The 23,716-nt window shown below is 40.0% G+C and overlaps 1 long non-coding RNA gene across 1 annotated transcript in view; it reads right to left on the bottom strand.

The window, feature by feature from the left end:
- The window catches only part of LOC135477635 (uncharacterized), a 56,784-nt gene that overhangs the window by 5,531 nt on the left and 27,537 nt on the right, over nucleotides 1-23,716 (bottom strand). The gene's annotated exons all lie outside the window — the stretch shown is intronic.

Raw genomic sequence — 23,716 nt, 5'->3', positions numbered from 1 at the left:
TATCTACATTCTAAATTTTCATTTATAAAACAGCGTCTTCGCGGAAACAGACGAAACAATTTAAACAATTTAAAATTAAACAATTTATTTCATTGTCACTATGTTGTTAGCTGTGAATACACGCTGAACATATATGTATATACAAATTACGTGGTACAAATGAGCCTCTTTTCCTATACCCTATAGCTGGCACATTTATATCTGGATTTCATTGAATTTTGAAAATAGTACGATCTGAAACACAGAATAATTATTATAATAAAATAATAATATTGTCTCGCGATCTATGGGTCAGTCATCTGATTATGACACTAATATGCTATTCTGTTGTTGGATCTGTCTTAACAGTAAGACATGTACTTAGAGGAAGGAAATCAGAGAGGAAGAGAGACAGGGGAAGGGGGGAGATCCCAACCCGATCCCAAACAGAATATTGGATATCAATCAAGGCTAATCACCGCCGATATGGTTACCACCAATTTCACGCATTCGGATCTCGCACAATCCGTATTATCCCCAGGTGGCGTTCCAGCCGCACCTTCTCACAATTGAGGTCAGAACAATAAAATTTCTCGCAGCGTCTACTTAACGGCTTTTTATTCTTGATCTGTCAATATAGTTCCAATTGACTAGCTTCATAACTACGTGGTTTTGAACCGCTGAAGCCCTTTGATATATTGATATTGCTACGGGAGGCGACTAATTTGCGGAGATATAGTGTCACGTGCGGATGTCACCTGATCCATCATGACGTCAGTGTATGTGTGGTATAACTTCACGCTTAAATACTTTTAGATTCGGTCCTCCAAAATTAAATAGGCTTGAAAGTATTTAGTGATAATCGTTGTTTGTAAAGGCTAGGGTATGTTGATAATATCGTGATTTATTTTATCATTCATGAGTTGTATACGGCTTATCCAACTTTGTACTCTTCATATTTGAAACAAATGTATATACATAAAACAGACATAATACCCCATACCAACCAGTTCCGTTTCCTTGCTCTAATCTCTCAGTTCTGAGGGTCAAGCGAGGCAGCAACATGCAAGAGATTCCTTTTTTGACGTCTTTGATATGACGACCGCGGTTTCATATCCGCGGAAAAAGGTGTCCCTATTTCGAGGTGAATTCTCTAACCTTAAGGCTATATTAGCGGTCAGAACAGTTACTGAAGTCTCAGTATTAGAGTCAGATTGTTCATGTGTGTTGTTTTGTAACAAGGCATTAAATACCAGGAGTACCTTCTAACCCGGACAGCACTATATTTAATTATACTTTATGAATACGTTACGTACTTTCCATTGTTCATTTGAACAATGGCCGTCAGTTTTGTTGGTGTAGAAGGGCAGTATACTATGGGGTCTATACGTGCAAGTATGGCATGCGCAAATCTTAGACCAGCGATTATAGCACGTGCCCGATTTTGGGAACATTGTCAATACTTGTCAAGCCGCAGCTTGCTTTTTGAAAATGGAACAATCCAGAATGCAGTAGACCGTTGATAACTATGCTGGCTGCTTAAGGATTGCCCTACCGTGTTAAAGATAGGTATATGGTTTGGTGGTGTGATTTTAAGATTGTTAATTTAACAAAATATACCAATGTCTGAAAAAAATATCACATAATAATTCCAACGGAAAGTTTTACTATACTACAAACAGACGACATTGTAATTGTATATCTTCTCGCTTCACTACTGACCAGCCATCCGCACACTCGTGACTATTCACAAGCCACTAAACATAGGGAAGTCAATCAGAGTTGTCTCCCCGGATGCAAAAGTGTACGTCAAATGTGTCAGTGTATCGGTACATTTATAACCAAACTGAGTGAGTTGACAGAACATTGCAACCATGAAGTTAATAACAGATAAAACATAACGCAGTCCAACGGTACAGACGGAGTTTCTCAGTCATGAGTAGTAGGGAACACATCTTGTGGTGCAGTTGGAGTCACTCAGTTATAAGTAGTAGGGAACACACCTTGTGGTGCAGTTGGAGTCACTCAGTCATGAGTAGTAGGGAACACACCTTGTGGTACAGTTGGAGTCACTCAGTCATGAGTAGTAGGGAACACACCTTGTGGTACAGTTGGAGTCACTCAGTCATGAGTAGTAGGGAGCACACCTTGTGGTACAGTTGGAGTCACTCAGTCATGAGTAGTAGGGAACAAACCTTGTGGTACAGTTAGAGTTACTCAGTCATGAGTAGTAGGGAACACATCTTGTGTTGCAGTTGGAGCCACTCAGTCATGAGTAGTAGGGAACACACCTTGCGGTGCAGTTGGAGTCACTCAGTCATGAGTAGTAGGGAACACACCTTGTGGTACAGTTGGAGTCACTCAGTCATGAGTAGTAGGGAACACACCTTGTGGTACAATTGGAGTCACTCAGTCATGAGTAGTAGGGAACACACCTTGCGGTGCAGTTGGAGTCACTCAGTCATAAGTAGTAGGGAACACACCTTGCGGTGCAGTTGGAGTCACTCAATCATGAGTAGTAGAGAACACACCTTGTGGTACAGTTGGTCACTCAGTCATGAGTAGCAGGGAACACACCTTGTGGTACAGTTGGTCACTCAGTCATGAGTAGTAGGGAACACACCTTGTGGTACAGTTGGTCACTCAGTCATGAGTAGTAGGGAACACACCTTGTGGTACAGTAGGAGTTACTCAGTCATGAGTAGCAGGGGAGATAACAATAAATTCACTGTCACATCTTCAACAATGATTAATTCCCTTTGGTTACATATGTCTGAACAGGCCAAACCTGTGCATCAGTCTAAAGGTCCTTGTTAAACACACGGGTTTACTATAAACTGTGACATCTCCGTTATACAACAAAAATAAAAAATAACAAGGGCTACAATTTTTAAAATTTGGGTGGAATACTCTGTGGATATTACACACAATTGGTCTATGCTGTCTTTTTTCTTTTAAAGAGATGGTAATCTATCCACATGTATATCTGTGCTGTGTCTTACACATGTGCACAGAGGCCAACAGTATTGCGTATGGCGTCATCACCCTGGGGTCAACGTTCGTATGATGAACGATGACTATCCCTTTTAGCTGAAGTGCACCACTGTTGGCCATTTAAATCAAAATTAAATATTTCACTTAAATCAACATGAAATTGTAATTGCAAAGCCAGTTAAAAAGCTATACAAATGATACGGGCTACACCTGCGTTTTCAGTTCATAACAAATTGAACGCCAAGTTTACATCAAAGTAACCTTTCACTTTATAATTGTTGAATATTTTATATTTTGTAACCACCCATCCAGCTCGTGATGTCACACGTCATAGGTAAAAACTCGATGGCAGTGGTTCGCTAAGGGAGTGGCACAAAAGAGGATTTTGTGACTGAAGAAAAAATACCATTAAAAAGAAACTCACTTAAAGCAAGACCATTACATATGCATTCTTCTGGTTTTAATTTTCATCGGATAATGTTTTGGGGCCCGGCATTTGAAAACCAGAATGTCAGTGGAATTACAGAACCATTTCTGACGCTAACTATTGAACAATTCATTTGTACGTAACTTGATATGGCGGTAACATCCAAAGATCTTTCTAGAAAACACACACATCCGATGATCGTTTAATGATACATCAATAAAAAACCCGAACCTTTAACGGAAACGGAAGTTGCCCACTTTCCTGTGCTAAAATGCATTCATGCAAAAGTGCAATAAAGAAAAGGAAAACATGGGATTAGAGTCACACCACGTGTAAGAAAAATTTACGTAAATACACAGTCTTAAGTGCAGTGTTTGTCACGAGAGTTTGCCTGGGTGAATTACCCGACCGGTCAGAGAATGTCCTTACGTTTGTCTCGTGATGTTTCAGTCTCACAAGACAACCATGTTGCTATATATGTCGCTTGTTGTCCTCAAGTACATGTGTGCACGAAAACTGCAGAGCAACTGCTCCACGACAAGATGGAGGCAACAAGAACTCATGAGAACTGCTCTTCAGAAATATGCCAGCAATAAGAGCTCATGAGAACTGCTCTTCAGAAAGATGGAGGCAACAAGAGCTCATGAGAACTGCTCTTCAGAAGGATGGAGGCAACAAGAGCTCGTGAGAATTGCTCTTCAGAAAAACGGCGGCAATAAGAGCTCATGATATCTGCTCTTCGGAAAGATGGCGGCAGCAAGAGCTCATGTGAACTGCTCTTCAGAAAGACGGCGGCGACAAGAGCTCATGTGAACTGCGCTTCAGAAAGATGGCAGCAACAAGAGCTCATGAGAACTGCTCTTCGGAAAGATGGCGGCAACAAGAGCTCATGTGAACTGCGCTTCAGAAAGATGGCAGCAACAAAAGCTCATGAGAACTGCACTACAGAATGATGGCGGCAACAAGAGCTCGTGAGAACTGCTTTTCAGAATGATGGCGGCAACAAGAGCTCATGAGAACTGCTTTTCAGAATGATGGCGGCAATAAAGCTCATGAGAACTGCACTACAGAAAGATGGCAGCAACAAGAGCACGTGGGAACTGTACTGCATTTATAAGGAGAACTGCTCTTCATTATTTACAATTATGAAACTGATGTCTTCGCCTTTGCGATCAGTCGACTTCTATGGGAAGTCAGAACATAGTCTCATCGCTTAATTTTCTCTTCAGGGGACTGTCGTATCGGAAGTGCAACATGAAAGGGTTTCATTGTGATGGGCACGCACTAGACACGGATTTTCTTAGTATCAAATCTTAGCAAATCGAAGCGGCATCAAGGGAATAAACCGGACGGAAACGTCAGATTTATTTGATTGTTGATTAATGTTGAGCTCAAGACATTTTCACTTATGGTGATGGCGGACATCAACATGGGTGGCGGAACCACTGATTTTTGGTAAGTTACTGGCGAGGTATGAAGTTAGGTGTCTCACATGTGACGTGTAGATATGCATGCATGCCATACTGGTGGATGACAAGTAATCTTTCAGCGAACGACAATGCAAACGTCCACACGAGTGTCCGAGATCTTTTATTGTGACCAATGGCCCCACGAACAATGGCAACGGAGAAATCTACAGATGTCAACGGTCGGATTTGATCCCACGCCTAGTCCTGGCGATAAACAGACAAGCCCCTCAACCGGTCTCCCCTTTCCCCAAACAACCGCTTTAATAAATCTGTCTACTTTTGCACGCGACATGGATTCGTCGTGTTAATTTTTATTATTGTTAGTTCTACCACTTCACGGCGAACACCTCTCAGCTTGCGTTTTGAGCACACTTTTCACATGCCTTACCTTACCCAGTGGGTAATGACCACACACATGCTCACAACACAGGTCGTACATAACGGGAACTCCATACAAAGCATGGAGCTAATCACAAATCCCGTGGGTCAAGCGACCTTCATATCATCACCACCAAACACACGTGAGGCAACCTTCAGAGCTTGGAGAAAGGGACAGGCAAATAGACAGACAAATAGACGAGCTCGCATTTGCATGTATTCCCATGACGGTAAAAGTTGTCCAGAAGTGGAACGCCTTTACAATGTGAGTCAGTGGATTGTATAGCACAGTAAAGTCTCACGAACAACGGTCGAGGCTCAAACATCCAACAACCTGTCAGTAAAGTAGCTAGGATTTATTTCAAGGGTTTAGTCCCGTAGAATCATTCAGTGTTGAGGGGGGAGGGAGGGAGAGTAGGGGTGGGGGTCACGTGGCAGCTGCTAGTCCAAAACTTTCCCAAACTATTGTTTATAAAGTTACCTAACTCTACCTTATTCATTCTTTTTCTCTCCTTATTTCCCGATGAAATGAAACGCTCTATAATATAAATGAAATTCCGTTTATTGTTAAACCACCGTTAAAACCTGGTTGAAACTTTAGCCAATTTCCAGGAAACGGAAACAAGAGTGAGACGGCATGATTTTCAAGGAAACGCTAACGCTGGGAAAGAAATAGGTTGGGATGAATTAAGTACCGTTCTTCATCATGGCAAGGTTATTTCGAAACAAAACCCAGCTACAGATGTAATATTTCCGTGTCAATGTATACATGAAGTTTACACATGTCCTGATCAATTACAATACATGTACTACTAACCTGACAATGCTGGTTTAGTTACACTCTCCCTGATTGGCCAGATGGGTTATGTTTCTTTATCTTATTTGCTCGATAGTTTAACGCATGGGTAACTCAGCGATGTTGGTTCGAATGTTTTAAACGTTGTTACAGATTCTGTTAAAAGCACCGAACCCGAAAATTAAAATAAAAAAAATTGAATTAATAAAGAAATACTGCAGCTGTATAAATATATTCCCGCATTAAAATTAATGATAGTAATTTGTCTCAGCATTTAGTTTTTTTTGTCCCGACTTGCGTCATGCTTAACGGAGAAATCCTTTGGCATATGTCCAGCTGGCGCTTGTGTGGTAATAAACTCACCAGTCAGTCACCCATGGAATGGCAACGCAACTTTTCAACTGACATTGAATGAATGAATGTGGCTTAGCGGCATTTCGACAGTATGGAACTTGACAATGAATGATCAAATCTTCGGACTTCGTACTTGTTACTTTTGTTCTGTGGCGTCACGAGTTCATGCTGTGGCGTGTACCATTAGCTTGTCGTCACGAAGATTTCGGCTTCGTGGATTACTATCAGATCTATATCCCAGAAGGTTTATAGTACAAGGTAACAAAGACAACCCGAGAAGTGAAATAAATCCGAAAGCTTTTCTTCGATCTAAGTGCATTGTGAGGGCATTTCGAAAAAAAAGAGTCTCTGATATAAAAAAAAAAGATCTGCTTTAGCTTGATAATGTGCCCAAGAAAAACATTTAACGACATCAACGTTTTTCACCCCATCTATGAAAATATAAATTGGTTTTCCTCCAACGATAATCAATGACTCGCATTAATAATAAATAAGCGAATGAAAGTGGCTGCTCCATCGAGGCTGGTATGGCTAAGGATATTAAAACCGATTTACAGATGAACTATTCAAGTTGTCAAACGAAATATCCAAGATATTCACGAGCTCTATACGTCAATAGGGCTTCCTCCAGTGAAAATTCCACCGAACTCCAAAATTTCGCAAAAGTGACAGGATAATATAAAAAAAATGTTTTGCTTGTTTGTTGGAGTTCTTGACTTAAAGCTGAAGCTGAAACAGTGGGTGTTGAATTCGATCTCGCTCGTTGAAACCCATGCCATTGTTTTCCACGTATATGGAGTGCAGGTCTTTAAATCACAACGGGCAAGTTCATCAGTGGTTTACCCCGAACATTCTGGTCTCTTCCAGCCCATAACACTGACCACCATCAGTTAAATAACATGCAATGAAGGCATCAGAATCTTTAGCAGTAGGCGGGTCGACATGAGTACTTTTTACAGTTAACTGGTCTTTTAGGAAACAAAATATCAAAGTAAATCTCGAAAGTATTTTAAATACAAGACGTTTTGGTCGTTCTTTGGTGAAATACGATTTGTCAGTGTAGGACAACTAATGGCTACCATTAAAGCCTTCATATATGTGGTACAAAATGGTTAGAAACGAGAAGTCACTTTTATAAGTCAAACAGTAACGAGAAAATATATTGCTAATGAACGAATAAACTTGGGTGTTCCACACCTATACGCTTAGCGTTCATTTTCATTGTTAGCGTTATTTTTTTCTTTCGGGGCATTTTTGGATCGTGAAATTGTGCCTTGCTTACAATCCTGTGCGTGTATATAAGTAAAACGGCAATGTTTTATTTATGTATGTGAGTGTTCTAATGAATTAAAGAGACACAAAAAACTAAATTAAAACTTAAATAAATTATGCTTTCCAGTAGAATTTTCCAATATGCCGCGATCTTTGTATGCTTCAGAAATACAAAAGTTAACTGCTAAAGAACATTCATTTTTATCTATTCAGTTATAAAATTGTCTCTTGTCCAGTGGTAAGCCAATCTGTCAGTCAGATCATTTAATTAATCTGTTAACTCAGACAATTCTTCTCTTCCCTTCACAAAGAAAAGAAAAATTGAAAAAGTGCAATTTAATCCGGAAGCCAGGAAAACATAGCCTCATGACGTCATGAAACAACAATGCCGACTGCGAGAGCAATGCATCGTTAATCATTATCCGTCATAAATATCCATTTATTAAGCTTCAGTGGAAGCCATAAATAGCCTGTCTGTAGATACTGTAACACGACTAAAAAGGCCATATGCGGTCAAAAAGCACAGTGTCATTTATAATGTTAACTGCGGCACTTAACACACTAATTTGAGGAGTAAACATATTTTGGCGTACTATTTATACACATGATGAATCATTCAGCTTCGAAGTCTGTATGTACAAAACAAGGGTGACTAAGATGAATTAACTGATGGGGATGGGGTAGGGTGTGCTATTCATGCAAAACGTATAAGTATCTATATTAGCACTCTGTGATTGTATACAGTCTGTATATAGAGAATCCCTCGCGCTATAATGATCCACGGGGTGGGGTGGGGGTGGGGGGTGGTTGGTGATGGGGAGAACGGCGGGTACGTGATGGAGTTTAACCTACAATCTGTATAGCACATAATTCATGTATTCAGGCCAGGTTTAGCAGTGGCACCCCACGGCGTCAACAGTTCGTAGTTAATTGTTCCTGCGGCAAATAACTCTTTATACACGCCATTCAGTGCTCATTACCATCGTGATAAAACAATGTCTTTGTTAATTGGCCTGGTCAACTCCACCGACACGTACGCCTGCAAAAAGGGTTGAGGCAGGCTAGTTCCAAGTCAGGTCCTGCTGAGGGATGTACTAAGGTGGCGTGTCTGGTGTCATTGGCACTGTGCTACAATGAGGAAGCACTGCCAGCTGATTCCATGTTAAAACTTTCTGACAGACGGACTAGGGTGTCGTGTCTGGTGTCATGAGCATTATGCTACAGTGCGGACGCAGTGCCAGTTGGACTTATGTTAAAACTTTCTAACTGACGGACGAGAGTATGGTCTCTGGTGTCATGAATATTATGCTACAATTCGGGCGCACTGCCAGTTGGACTCATGTTAAAACTTTCTAACTGACGGACGAGAGTATCGTGTCTGATGTGATGCTACAGTGAGGGAAGGTGGGGGGGGGGGGGGGGGCATATGCCGACAACGTTTAGAGTAACGTTAAACCAGGCACTTTAACTTGTCTTACACCATTACACCAAAATTAAGCAGCAATTTAGAACAAGTCTAAGTTCTGATAACGATTCCATGAAGTCATTTTTAATAATAAATAAGTTCAAATTTTGTGGTCCCAAAAAGTTGAACTCAGGACAGTTTTCACTTAACTTAACATTTGCTATGACAAAATATTTTCAACTCCCGAAGTACACAATAAAGATTTAAAATCAGATTTAAAATTTTGACATAAAAGTCAAAAACGGCTTGATGGAATATAACCCAAGAATAAAACAATAAGTTCAGGATATAAAGTCAGTTTGACTTAAGACTAGACAGCGTGGTAATTCTGGGTCCACAATGAAAAAGACAAATTCTCTCTGCAACATAGTCTGAGGTATTATAATTCCTAGCCTCGTACTATACAATTAATTACTCATTCATAGTTACTTTGATTTGCTTATCCACACGCGTGCTTTAGCAAACCAACCGTTTCTCTTGTGTGATGACAGATGGTAACAGGCAGGTCCCTTCATGATCACAATCAGTAATAATCAAACCAATATAGATTGGATATTTGAGTACACTGTTACCTGGCATAAAATAAATTTGGCATAAAATGCAAACTTTATACATGGTAAAACTTTTTCGTGTATAAGGTTGTGATGTCTGGACTAAGAAAAACAAGATTTTCAGACAAGAGCGACAAAAAAAATATACCTCGTATTAGTAAGTTAATTTTTCTGGAAATTATGTAGCAAAGTACCTTTTCTGTCTGCATTTTAGATTAAATGGATTTCTTTTACCTGACAAGGTGAGATTTTTATGGTTTCATAGCTCTTTGCTGTGTAAACAGTTCTCTCTGCCTCGTCCATTTTTCTCGTTAATGAACATAATTTCATCCACTTACAACCCACTGTATCCTGTTCAAAAATTTCTCACAAAGACTCCCTGTCAACCATTTTGTTGAAAGAACCATTTCCGGTCTACAAGAAGACCTCTCAAGTATTTCGTTTTGCACGCTTCTGCGTGTGAACAATTTCTTTTCCCCGCAAAAATTTATCTTGTATGCAGAAATATGTCCAGCATGACGATACATTTGCATGTAGAAGACGAAACATTGAAACGCCCCAGTCTGGAAAGGTTTAGAAAATTGACCGATGATCCAAGGTCTAAACCTAAGCAAGGCGTGATATCCAAAAGTTCAATCGGCTAAGCCGTTGAGCTGAGGACGCTTCTGACAAGGGGCATAGGGGAATCGAGCAAGGCTATAAGGTTACAACGACGGGGGCCGACTGTTGACCTTAAGATCTCGGCCGGATTGGGGGAATTAAATCCAGCCCACCAACAGAACAATCTCTTCATATGGGGGAATTTTTTCCCAAAACGAGTGCTTTTTTGCTACCCCAGTTTGCCTCAGGCAATGTAATACATGGAGAGGAGTGGCTCAAATAGAATTGAGTAGAGAATCACTTAGGCCCTTTTCCTACAAAGATACGGTATTACAAGACGCCTTTTCAATGCCCGCTCTTTAGGAACATCCCTGGTCACTGTATGTGGCTCCTATCCAAGCCTCTCTGGCAATCGCTTAACATGGCGCTATTAAACGGCCGTTAAATCCAGCCTTAAAGGGCCTACTAAAGTAATCAATACCCGGTATTGAATGCTGGCGTACGGCCGCACAAATGCCTGCAGGGGCCATGGCTCAGATGCATTAATTTCGTGGCCCTTTCTATTTCAGGAATTGAAACATAAGACCTTCGAGTCAGCCGGGGAATATTTGCCATGATTCCTTGCATTAGAGAGCACGAGGCATGCAGCAACCCCTCCAAATTGGATCTAATAAAACAATATAACAGCCAGATTCAACAGCATAACTAGTCCACATGCAATGGTATGGGCTGCATATAACGTAACGCAATTTCATAGGGCGAGGGCTCCATATCCAACAAAGTAATTAACCAATTAAGCAGTGCAAATAGAACAATTGTCAATGCCAATTTCGCACGCGAGCTTAATGAACGACAGGCGCCCCACTAAAAAGCTTGAAAGATCTTGTCTCCTGTTACACGGCTGGATTCTGGCAAATCCCGCTAAATCGCGAGAGATCGTGGCGTTGATGACAGGAAAGCCACACCTGCATGACGCCGACTTTGGTGTCCTAAAAGCTTCAGTCTTTCCCAGGTGAAGATCGGATTTCGTATAACATTTTAATCCCGGTAGGCAATGGCACACGTTTGGTAAAGATATACCCCAGTATTTTTTGCAACGGCGTTTTAAAGCATGTCTCCCGAAAAATAATTTATTTATGAAAAAAGAACATTTTCATCAGGCGACCAATATCAGCATTGTTGATGTGTAATTAATACAGATAGCGATAGGACCATACAGTTCGTCAATTATTAATCTACAGACTTAACCGCAAACACTTTCATAAGCAATCACGGATCAAACTTTATCAATTATGAAACTGATGCTTTTTGACTTTTTGGATGGACAAAGTTTAAATGGGTTAGCTAAATATATCGCTTTGAAGGTCTAGTACAATGACACTTTCATATGATGAAACTCTTGTGTAAAAGTAGGCTGTGTCATGAAATATTAAATATGGAGACGTTTTGTTGCTGATAAACATCAACAATGAGAGTCCATCAATGCAAAATGATAATTGTTTCATTCAATATTACCAATACCACAGCTATAAAATATGGCAAAAAAAATATCGGAGAAAACAGCTGGTATACAGATGTCATGGATTGCTTATCGTTAGTCTGAGGAAGCACCTAGAGTCAAGCCGAGATTGGAAAACGAATCTTCTGATTGGACATTCCACCAAATGAGCTAAAGAATCTCTCGCTCGGTGCAGTTGGTACAAGCACTGAAAAGCTGCCGCCTTACAACACCGAAGTGGCATGTTATGAAAACCTTATATGGAAATATAGCAGATAAAAAAGATCATCACTCCGGTGTTAGTCTACCCTACACAGATAAAAAAGAAAACATTAGCAGATAGTTTTCACCAAAAAAATACAGATTCATGTCAAGGCGCAGGCCGAAGTGTTTTTACTTGTAATGGTAGAAATGATCTCTGTTCTGGTCCCCGTTACCAAAATTAACATTGACAGAAAACTGCTAGAAACTGTGCAGTGTGCTAAGCAGGGAAGGAGGAAGGGAGACAGGTGTGAGGAGGGTAGTGAACCATTACTTATGTACCAAAACAATAAACTGCAAATATTGCTTATCAGGCGCCGGGTTTGAAAAAAGCGTTTCCAGCGTCAGCCATGTTAGATGCTTCAAATCAAGGTCACCGGAATAACCTCACATCCTGACATGTTGAGTATTTTAGTGATCTTCATAGCTAGTAGAAAAGCTTGACAGTAACTTGCTAAAGGTCGGTGGTTTACCAAACGCACTGCCGTTTCCACCGCAATTAAAACCGACCCCAAATAACATAGGTGAAAAGTGTTTAAGGTAAGAATAATATTAATTAACAATTACATATTTTCAAATGTATAATATTTGCAGTTTATGATCTGCAGATATACGCGTTAAATGACTTCCTTTAATTACTTTATACGTTTGTACTAAATTCTCCGAAACAGTTTTCAAATTAACTTCCACTGACATGCTTTACGGCCTTCTCCCATTTGGCTCCTTGGCTACATTTATGATTTACGGCAAGGAGCACTCTTAAAATCAGTCATAAACGTTACCAAAGATTCCTGATATTGAGAGTATTGAGCTGAGCTTTACGACTGGGAAAGGTCAAGCATCAAGGTCGTGTCAGTGCTGTCTGGGCAGTCATGGATACGACAATATGTGGTACAGGCGACAAGTCCGTGGACGTGTCCCGTGCTAATTTTGCCCTAGGGCAATATTCGGTGAAAGCCTCACATAATACTGGTAATAGCTGTCAAACTAAATACCTTAGCGCTCACATATCCAAGCGCCCTCCATATTGCTAACCCGATAAGGCGGTGAACGAACGAAGTCAGTGCAGACTTAAAAGGGTGGATTTTGTTGCCTTTTATTCATTTGGAAGTTACAAGGATATGGAGAAATTAAAAATTGTAGGAAAATAAAAAAAATTAAATCTTGAAAAGAAAACACAAGCAAATGCAATAATCAGAAAATCAGTTAAAAATTCTGAAAAAAAATTTGTGATTTTACTTAACGCGAGACCTTGACCTCAAGCACTTTGAAACGCCGTCATGTCGACGATTTGAGTGTTGAGCCACTTGACAGTTATCAGCTCGGTTGACATTATCTCCACAAAACAAACACAAGCAAAGACAGGTAAGTACAGTCTAGACCTTGATGAATGACCTACTTCACGGTTGCCCCGTCTTGGTCCCAGATTATACATGTTTGTAAACATTACTTAGAGCAACACAAAATTCATCTAATAGAAAATAAAATTGATTTTGAAGTTATAATGGAGTCAGGGAAGAAGAGGAGGCGAGGTTCAGGCATAATTCAGATTTGGTAGGGTGGGAGATTGCGTAAACATAGCTACCACTAAGCATAGCTATCTTTCTATTTGAAAGGTAGAGTGGTGTCCTACTGGAAAACTATAAGTTTAAGCATTAATTTATTAATTAATTTATTTATTTGATTCTTGTTTTACGCTGTAGCCTACTCAAGAATATTTCACTTATACGACGGCGGCCAGCATTATGGTGGGAGGAAACCGGGCAGAGCCCAGGGGAAACCCACGACCATGGGCAGGTTGCTGAAAGACCTTCCCACTTACGGCCGGAGAGGAAGCCAGCATAAGCTGGTCTTGAACTTACAGCGAACGTATTGGTGAGATAGTTACTCTGCGCTAGCGCGTTAATCAACTGAGCCACGGAGGCACCTTTAAGCATTAAAGAAAGAATTAATAACCTATCTATTTTTGCATCTAGAAAATGCACGTTATTGGGCAAATTTTTATCGCAAAGTACAGGAAGTTGGCTTATTTGGGCACTATGTAATCGAAATATTACTAATGTATTGTGCAAAGCATGATAATTCATTTATTCTATCACTATCTCTGGTAAGAATGTCTGGAAAACTTCTCAACAGGTTTCGGCTTTCTAAGTGGTAAACCTATTTTGGTATTTGTCTGCCGGTGATTAATTACGTTACAGAAAACGTCATGACTGTGACGAAACTTACGTCATTAAAATGCAATGAACAAAACAAACCAGACAAACCGTCTGAGAGTTACACAAAATGAGTTGTTTTTTTTTTCTCCGTCTGCTTATTTCCTCTTCAATCGACCGACACGGTATAGCTGAAATATTGTGAATATTGTGTTTTAAACTTCAATCATTCATTCTTTAATAAGCAAAAGGATGTGTAAACCATCAATATGGCGAGTGATGTCTTAAACAGTGGACGTTGAAGGATCATTTTTTTTTCTAAACAGCTGTGCTTGTCTTTCCTTTGGATATTTGTCTCGGTTCTTGTCTGACCTAATTTGCTGATGTTTTGGCGCGTAAATAATTGAAATAAGTTCAAACTGGACACAGTGTGGAATAGCCCAAGGCAACATTCCGTACCCCGCCATCGGTGGCCTGTATGTGGTCCACCCGAGCTGACGTACCCGGGGAAATCCTTCTGTGTTCTAAATTCTTAGAGCTCGAGAACAATTGTCAGAAATGAGTCGGATGAAAATTCTCACTGAAGCAGAAAGCGGTTTTGGAAAGGCTGTAAAATCAGTGAATATCTCATGGTGATTGGTCACCGTTTGGTCGACACTCTCAGATGGCATGACAAAAAAGTTAAACTTGTGGTTTAATTTCCTGAAAACTCAAAAAAAATTCTTCACCGAGTAATAAAAACTATTCAGGTCAGAAAAACGTTTAGAATGTCAGCATCCGTTCCGTTTTGTTAGAGTTCAATGCCTTTCTGCGAATCAAGTGCAGTTTTTTACATGTACTCCACGTATCTCAGACAAGAAGACTTCTGGTTAACATGGCTTTCCCAATCCAGACAACACACAAACGATCCGCGGACCTCCGCTAGTCGAGGCGTTATACAAACCCTACGAGCCAAATATCCGCCCACTTCTCAATACAGCCAATATGATTGATCGAACTCTTACTAGATTCGAGCATTACTAATATGAATGATCGAACTCTGCTGGATTCGAGTATTGATCGATCGTCTCTCCACGTGATCGCATTTAGACGGCACACATGTCCAGACGACTTACTGATTGTTCCAACCGTCTGCCAAGAATTTCACCCCGGAGAGATTTATGTGGTTGTGTACTCCAGTACTGATGATAAACCCTGGCTATAGAGTAACTATACCTTCAAAATCCCCTCACTATACCCCCAAAATGGCCTCACTATACCCTATTCTTTTACTATATCCTGAATATACCTCATTTCTCAGGATACTCATTAGCCTCACCACTGCACCATATCTTCATTTTGCCCTTACCATATCCTTACCACAGGACATTCACTATACTTTCGCCATCCCTCCTGTATCCCTTTCACCATACCTTGCTATACCCTTAATCCGCCGTACAATTTAATGGTATTAAATCCCTCACCATACCCTTACTCCATGTTTGCACGCTACACTCCCTGTCCCCAGCCGTATCATCGCTAATCCCTCACTATACACTTACTCCATGTTTGCACGCTAGACTCCCTGTCCCCAGCCGTATCATCGCTAATCCCTCACTATACACTTACGTCATGTTTGTACGCTACTCCCCTTGTCCCCAGCCGTATCATCGCTAATCTCTCATTACACTCTTACTCCATGTTTATACGCTACACTCGCTGTCCCCAGCCGTAGCATCGCTAATCCCTCACTATACTCCCAAAGATTGTCTGCAGGTGTTTATAGAAGCGGAAAATATAATTGTCAAGATTTTTTTACTTTCTAATCATTTCTCCGTCGGTCAAAGTTGAAGCTATACCCATGACGACTATTAGGAACTTCCCGATAAGACTTTTTTTGACGAATTTTATTAAAAAGGAATTGGAAATAAACATCCTTAATGAAAGAATACGTCTTAAGTGAGAAGAAAAATCAATTTCACCTTGCTCAGACCGACTGTATTGCCAATGCTTTTGTCGTGTTCATCCTTTGTCTTGCACATCTAGTAATAACATCTTTTTTGCAAGGAATATTAAAAACATTATTCATCTCATTAAAGTTCATGTCATCGCTTAAGACTCGTTATGAATACTCTACAGCCCACAATTGTATACAGCCCACATTAACAAACAACACCCAGCAATATGAGAATCGCCGTGATGTTTTAGAGATAAGATAACTGAGTGCTTGGAGGTTGACAGGGATCGCCGCTAGAGGGTCGTAGCTGGGATGTGAACCGGATGTGAACTGGGGACACATCGTAAGCTATACACTACTAACTTAGGGGTGGGTGCCAGACGAGTGGGGATTGGAGGGGGAAGGGTTTAAGGAAATACATTATGGCTTGATGAAACATGAAGTACTCTGTGTGGTGTATACGCCTTCAGGGTTAAAAGGGAGATGGGCTAACATCTGACCTGACTGGGGTTTTAACGACACTCGTTTAAGTTGCACAGAAGAAATTCGAAAAAAATCTTTATGTTGATTTTCGTGTAAAAACATAAAAGGTTAGAAATTAAAAGTTTTTTTATTTGGTACAGACAAATTATCCCAGCGTTGAAGAAATTAAACTAAGCTCTACTTGAACTTAAAGCTGCCTGACCAATGAGGATTGAGCAGCTATAGGAATGAGCAACTATAGGACTGATCAATGAGGAATGAGCAACTATAGGACCGAGGGACTATACGACGGAGTAACCATAGGACTGATCAATAAGGAATGAGGAACTATAGGACTAATTAATGACAACATGGCAACTATAGGACTGAGCAACTACACGACCGAGGGACTATAAGACAGCAACTATAGAGCGGAGCAACTAAATGATTGAGCAGCCATAGGAATGAGCACCTATAGGACTGAGCAATGAGGTCTGAACAATGTGGACTGAGCTATCCGGAATGAACAATGTGCACTGAGCAATGCTAACTGAACAACTCGGACTGAGCATTGCTGCCTGAGCTGACCATAGGACAGAGCATTGCAGACTCAGAAACTCGGACACAGCAACTCAGACAGAGCAATACTGACTGAGCAATTCGAAACAGCTACGTTTAGTTTCTTTCCCTTGGAATGTTCACAGATTTCAGAGGAAACAATTGTACTCGATGAACCTCTGTAGGAGGAAATTCTGTCTAGTATTCTTGTAAATACGCTAGAATATATGGGATGGGGGATAACAAACAGGCGTTTCCTAACTCTGCAGAATTTGATGGATTCGTTCAGAGACTAATTTTAAGATAATGAAAGTCACAAAGCCCTTAGAATAATTTCATGCGACTGACAAATTAGAACTGTGCAGAAAATTAAAACAAAACAGCAACTCCCCAGCCTTTTCAAGATTTATATGCCCGCCATGCTGCATTACAAACTGGTTGAGGCAGTAAACGGACATATTTCTTCAGTGACTGATTAAGTGATTGGTTTGATTGTTGATCTCTGTGGAGGTTATGCATTGCCTGTGTCCTGTATCGAACGTGGTTTACAGATTCAGATCCATGTTAAGATCGATGCCTTTTCGCCATTTTTACACACTGACTGTTTTAAGAATTCTGGTAGCATTCAACAGTAACTCAACACGTATTTACTGAGCGATTTTTAGACAGGGTCTAAACTCAGTCGTCCTTAAGCTTGCTAAAATTACATTCCTAGGCATTAGGCTTGGATTGCTATAAAAAATATGTTTGTGATCTGTAATACAGTGAAACCTTAGACAGATTACGGTCTGGAATGGTGACATTAACTGAATGTAAATGTTTGGTGTGATTTCCCAACGTTCTCACGGATCAACAACTGTAAATTAACGTCTTGGGATAGATTTGAAGTCGATTTTTTTCATTGATTACTTAACCAGCACATAGAGCATTTGGGGGAAGAAGGTTTGGCAAGCAGAATACAACAGAAAACAGAAGAGAACACAGAAAAATTAAAGACAATAATTGTTGTTTATCATTTTTGCTTAAACGTGACCAAAATATGGAACATTGGTCAAATTTCATGGGAAACCTAGGGAATGTCGTGGGTTTCCTCAGAGCTTTGCCCGGTTTCATTTCACCATAATGCTTTCGCCGTCGTATAACTGAAACATTCTTGACTACTTTGTGAAAATACTAATGAAATAAATAAATAAATAATAACCCAAAAAATCGACCAGTTTCAAATCCAGGCGTCTGAGCAGACATCGTGTACCGGCCGTCGACCAAAGTGGACTTTCCGAGTGAATAATCGCACGTTAAAATTCTAAAAATTTTTTTAACACAAACCACTACAGAACTAGGAACTATTTTAAGTACAAAATTAAGAAGGATTCATGCCAAGAGAAGCAGTCAGCAGTTTTCAGTGATGATCGGTCAAGCAAGGAATGCTTTAGGCCAATGACAGAAGTCAGTAATATCCAGATCGGGTATCATGCTAATTTATAAATTGTCGATATTAAAAATACGACTGACAACACTTATTGCATTCAGAAGTTCGTCTTTTGCCTGACCAAAAAAGTGCTGGAGCAAAGTTATATATCAGACAGGCTCACGGCAATGTTTAGTTTTACCTGGTGTTTCCATCAGACAAAATGGGTGAACTTGTGGATGAAATTAAGCAATTAATAACAGGTGTTAGCCTAGGCCAATAATATGTCAATTGACAGACAATCAGCGGCGTGATAGTCACAATAATGTTCATTCCTCGTTTCAATATGCCTATATGTTTAATCAGAGGTTATATCGAGTGCACTCTCCAGAGAGAATACGCATAGTAAATCACCTACAGATGTGGGTCTTGCCAGTAGGACATACGGTACGCGGAGAAGTCCGCAAACATAAACCATAATTGACTTCACTTTGAGTCCTCCATTCTCATTGTTGTGACCTTCTGTCATCGCTTACCTTTGGCAACAATAATTCCGAGACTTGTCCCCTCTGTTTGCGGTGCCATTGTCGCGGGACACCGTCAGAGTGAGGAAAGGGGTGGGGGTGAAGCGGGGGCTTGATCCCCAACCCACGGGGAAATAGGATGTGATGGGTGGTCGATGGAAAGTTCATTTCTGACAGGATAACTTCACACTCCAGAGCAAATACGTAAAATATTACACGGTCGGCAGACAAAAAAAGCACTCACTGAAATGTGACGAGAATGTATTTCCGGTCTCCCTGTCGTGGTCTTTTGATGAATTCTAAGCGCTGAATAATTTCGTCACAAAACACGAGCGAGCCCGACGACAGAACAAAAGACTAGAGTATAGAGTGATCGGAAGATGAGTAGGGGTTGGAAGTTATTTTAATCGCGTTCCCACCCAGCTGAAACCCTGTACCACGTTACCTCGGCAATGAATAACGGCCGATGATGACTTTCCTGTCGGGGCGAGTAAACGCCATGTTTACTCGCGTCTACCAGACGCCGATATAGGCTTTTTTCACGAGTGTACCGAGCGTATTAATTAATATCGTCTCGGCAAATCAAGCAAGGGATTAAAAAGCGCATTCACTGCAAGTATTCTAATTAAATGGAGATCACTTGCTTGCACGCCATATCTCTCTCCCACTCTCTCTCTCCTGAAGTGTATAACAGAAAGCCTGGAGGCTGGTTACACCAACGTCCTGACGAAGCGATTTAACAGCAGTTATTAATTATATCATCATTGCCGTCAGTTGTCGTAAACTGCAGAATTAAGCCGTCACCAAAATAGTCTCAATCAAAGTCAGTGAATTAACATTGTCGGTTTAAGTCTATTTTACTGCTAAAAATTTCGACGCGAATCAAAAACGAAACGCTAGAGGGCGTCTTTTTTGCGATGAAAGATCACTTCCGGTTACATCTTTTAGCGGAAGTGGATAGATTCAAAGCCGCGAGAATTAAGGCGAGGTCGGGGCTTTGACATCTGCCATTAGTCATATTTCGTAATCATGAAATAAATGCTCTCAGATGGCCTTATTAAGGACCGAATTGCACTGGGTAATGTCAGTTTACGGTCGTTATAAACGGTGGCAGTTTCTCTTGGAGCAAACATCAAAACAGTGAGTAGTAGGTAGCAGGCCATCAAACAACGATTTATGTCTGCGCAGTCCCCAAGTGACCAGTGATAGTTGATCACGACGAATCTCAAGGGTGATCGTAATTCATTCAAGCAATGACGGCTTATCAGAACTATTGACTTTACTACTAACGCACCAAGCAAATGAAGCTGCAGACCCAAGCGCAGAGCAATCCAAGCGATTTGTCTTTTAGATCTGCGCCGGATTGACCGAAAAAAGATTAACTCTGACACATCAAAGCTAATTCGGTTATATACAAGTCATATTCCGTTTGTGTCGAACAAAAAGTAGCTCATGCGTTTGCAAGTTCTGGATATCGCTATTTTATACCACGCGCAGAGCATCGTGTTACGTAACGAAGCCGTAACTGGCACGATGCCAACAATAGTCACTGTCACAATGATACAAAAGGAAAGGGAGGCAAAAGGCGGTATAGAGGGCCAAGGGGAAATCTGATCCTAATAACACGGTTGAAAGTCATTGCGTCTATGTTGACGACATCGGCCACGTGAAAAGCAAGGCAGCGTGGATGAGTCCATTGGTGTCACATAATGCACTATAAAATCCGTCTTGTTACTGGAAACTTGAATTTATCACCAATTCTTGACAGAAAATCAGCTCCTTGAATAGTAGCAAACGTATACAATATCTTTAGCACTATGGCTGAAGTAGAATTAGCGACATGGCTTAAGCAAAATTAATTTTAAAAAATGCAGTAATGTTATTGTAATTTGTTGGACAATTTGGGATTTTGTGGAAAATACTGTATGAAATGGACCTAATCTGAATCTCTGTTACAAGTTGCGAAAATAGGCAGAAAGTCGTTCTTACCTTACTTTATAATTCAGAAACAACCCCGTTTTTTGCAACCAATACAAATGTTCACCATCGCCTTTTGGGGATTTCCCGTTCTACTCATAACATTGTGCAATTAAGCTTGTGTACATTTTGAGTTAAAATATACAGGAAATGCTTGGTTTTTCTTCTTAATATGCACCCTAAGATGTGCCCTAACATATAACAGTACAAAAAGCTTCTCAACTTTCATCTTGGAGCGTAATTATTGGCTTTTAACAACAGTTCCCAGCGGTCAGTCCAGAATTTACATAGCCTGCAATCAACGATGATAACCGTCAAAACACTTATGTGCCGGCAAAAGTATAAAATAGGGGAGCTAACCTGATCCCGCTTTCCAAGAAAGTGCTTGGATGACGTCATTTACGAAAATTTCCGACCATCGACGGAAAATAAGTATACAGGATAGGGGGTTGTAAAGATGTAAAACATTTTTTTATGCATAAATTTATTCATTTGCTAGAAATCCATAATTTTGGTTAGAGAATTCCTTGTCGAGTATCCTTTAACAGCCTGTGCGGTACATCGTGTGTCTTCATTAGAGGTGACCATAGGGGTAGGGATGAGAGGAGTTAAGACCCCGGGGCCCACCCACTCGTGGTGGTATCTGATTGTGATAAATAAAGATGAAGTAAACGAGGGAGTTATGATTGTAAACTCGGTCCATCGGCTCGGGTACAGAACAAACATTATCCTGACACAAAACCTGTGCTTTAACATTGACTGTTCAATTGTATCAGGCTGACCAAAACGTAGTCAATACAAAAGTTTTAACGTAAACCACCTAAGAAACTAAGAAATTATATAATGTACGAAATTAGGACGGAATCATGCAAAGAGAAGAGGTTCACATGGTTTCATTGATGTCGAAAAGAGCAGGGTATGTTCTAAGCGAATGAGTGAAATTGCGTACCATGCTAGTATCTTAGTTGTTGATAATAAAATATGTATCTCAGTTGCGCTTTGATCGCAACTGTTCACAAATCCAACGTGGCGATCTAATTCAACACAATGAATATACAAACTCCTAGCCTCAAGATAAGCGGAATTAAATGCGACAGCAAGCAGAGGACCAGAGATTCTGGACGCTCTGTCCGTATTTGCTCTTTGTACAATTTAAGAAGAATTAAGAGTAAAGGTTTGATGGAATAATCCAGACAGATTATTTTTTGCATTAGTATATGTAATATTTTTTTCAAGGCTATCTTAATCTCATGCTGGACACCAAAATGTAACTTTTTTTGCAAGCAATGCAATTAATCGCCCATTCATAACTAGCGGTAATAAACGTCGAATATAACAGACATTTACAGACAATAACACAAGAATGTGCCCTGATATAAAAGTTGCAAATTATTCGTTTAAGGTTTTCATAACTCTTCTCAGTGTCCTTGTTTTACATTGATGAAAATGTATTAAAATATGATAAAGTAGTTCATATATATATATATATAATATATATATATATATATATATATATATATATATATATATATATATATATATATATATCGTTTTTACTTTTAACTGGCTTACTTTATTAGTTGAAACTTCACTATTAGTAAGGGTTTTTCATTTCTCATCCTATTTTAAACTAAAAACGCAAACGTCATGTAGGTGGCTAAAAAATAAACAAAGAAAAAAAAACAGCATAGGTGTTTTACCGTCCATCTAGTCTTATTCCACTGTGGCTGACTGAATAAACGCTTGGAACTTTGGGCTACGCTATTATTTGCACATGATAAGTGGTTTGGTTGCTGCTTGTACACGCTAGTATTTAATATGTCAGAAATGTTTTAAATTCAGCAGCTCTGAAGTCCTATACTGACACAGCTAGTTCTGTGTTTGTTCGTATGAAAACCACAAAAGCCTTCCTACTTGAAACGCTCAAAACCTAATGCAGAGAGTGAAGTGAGAGTATTGTTTGTACAGCAGTAGGCAAATACTTGTCATTATGAGATAGGAATAAACACAGTTTTAAAGTCATGCATCATGACAGGCAAATTTTGGCAAAATTATGCTGATTATCACTGTCTAGATTGCCTGTCAAACCATAAAAAAGGCTGGTCTGATGGCTTACGGTTCAATTATTTCGTCTGTTCATGTAGAAATTTAGAACAGAGGAGTTTCGAGTTCGAACTCTTTTGTCGATAAACGTAGAAAAAGTCCAAGTGTATCATGTGACCGGTCAAAAATGTTAGGCCACTATTTTATATCACATTCACTATAACATGGGCGTCTGGAAAAAGTGTCATAAGAAGTAATTTAGAGGAGATGGAATGATACAGAAAATTGAGAATCTGAACGTTTGTGAACTTGAGAAGTTCCTAACTGAAAGCGGTGTTATTTGTGCCTGTGGAAAAGGGTGAGACAAGAGATCAGTAAATTAATGTCAGCGAAGGTTGCCTAACATTTTTCACAAGTCACATGACACAGTAGGACTGTTTTTACCTTTGACAACAAAATAGTTCAAACTCGAAACTTCCCTATTGGGCCAAAAATATGAAGTGATGTCAGTTGCAGTTGTAATTACGTATATTATTTCCGAAAGATTGAATCAATTTGCATCACAAATGACTGTCGAAATAAATAATATCATAACCCTGGGTACCATA

This window comes from Liolophura sinensis, chromosome 11 (assembly GCF_032854445.1).
Source record: "Liolophura sinensis isolate JHLJ2023 chromosome 11, CUHK_Ljap_v2, whole genome shotgun sequence".
NCBI classification, from domain to species: Eukaryota; Metazoa; Mollusca; class Polyplacophora; order Chitonida; family Chitonidae; genus Liolophura; species Liolophura sinensis.
This window is presented reverse-complemented; position numbering and strand designations above follow the sequence as displayed.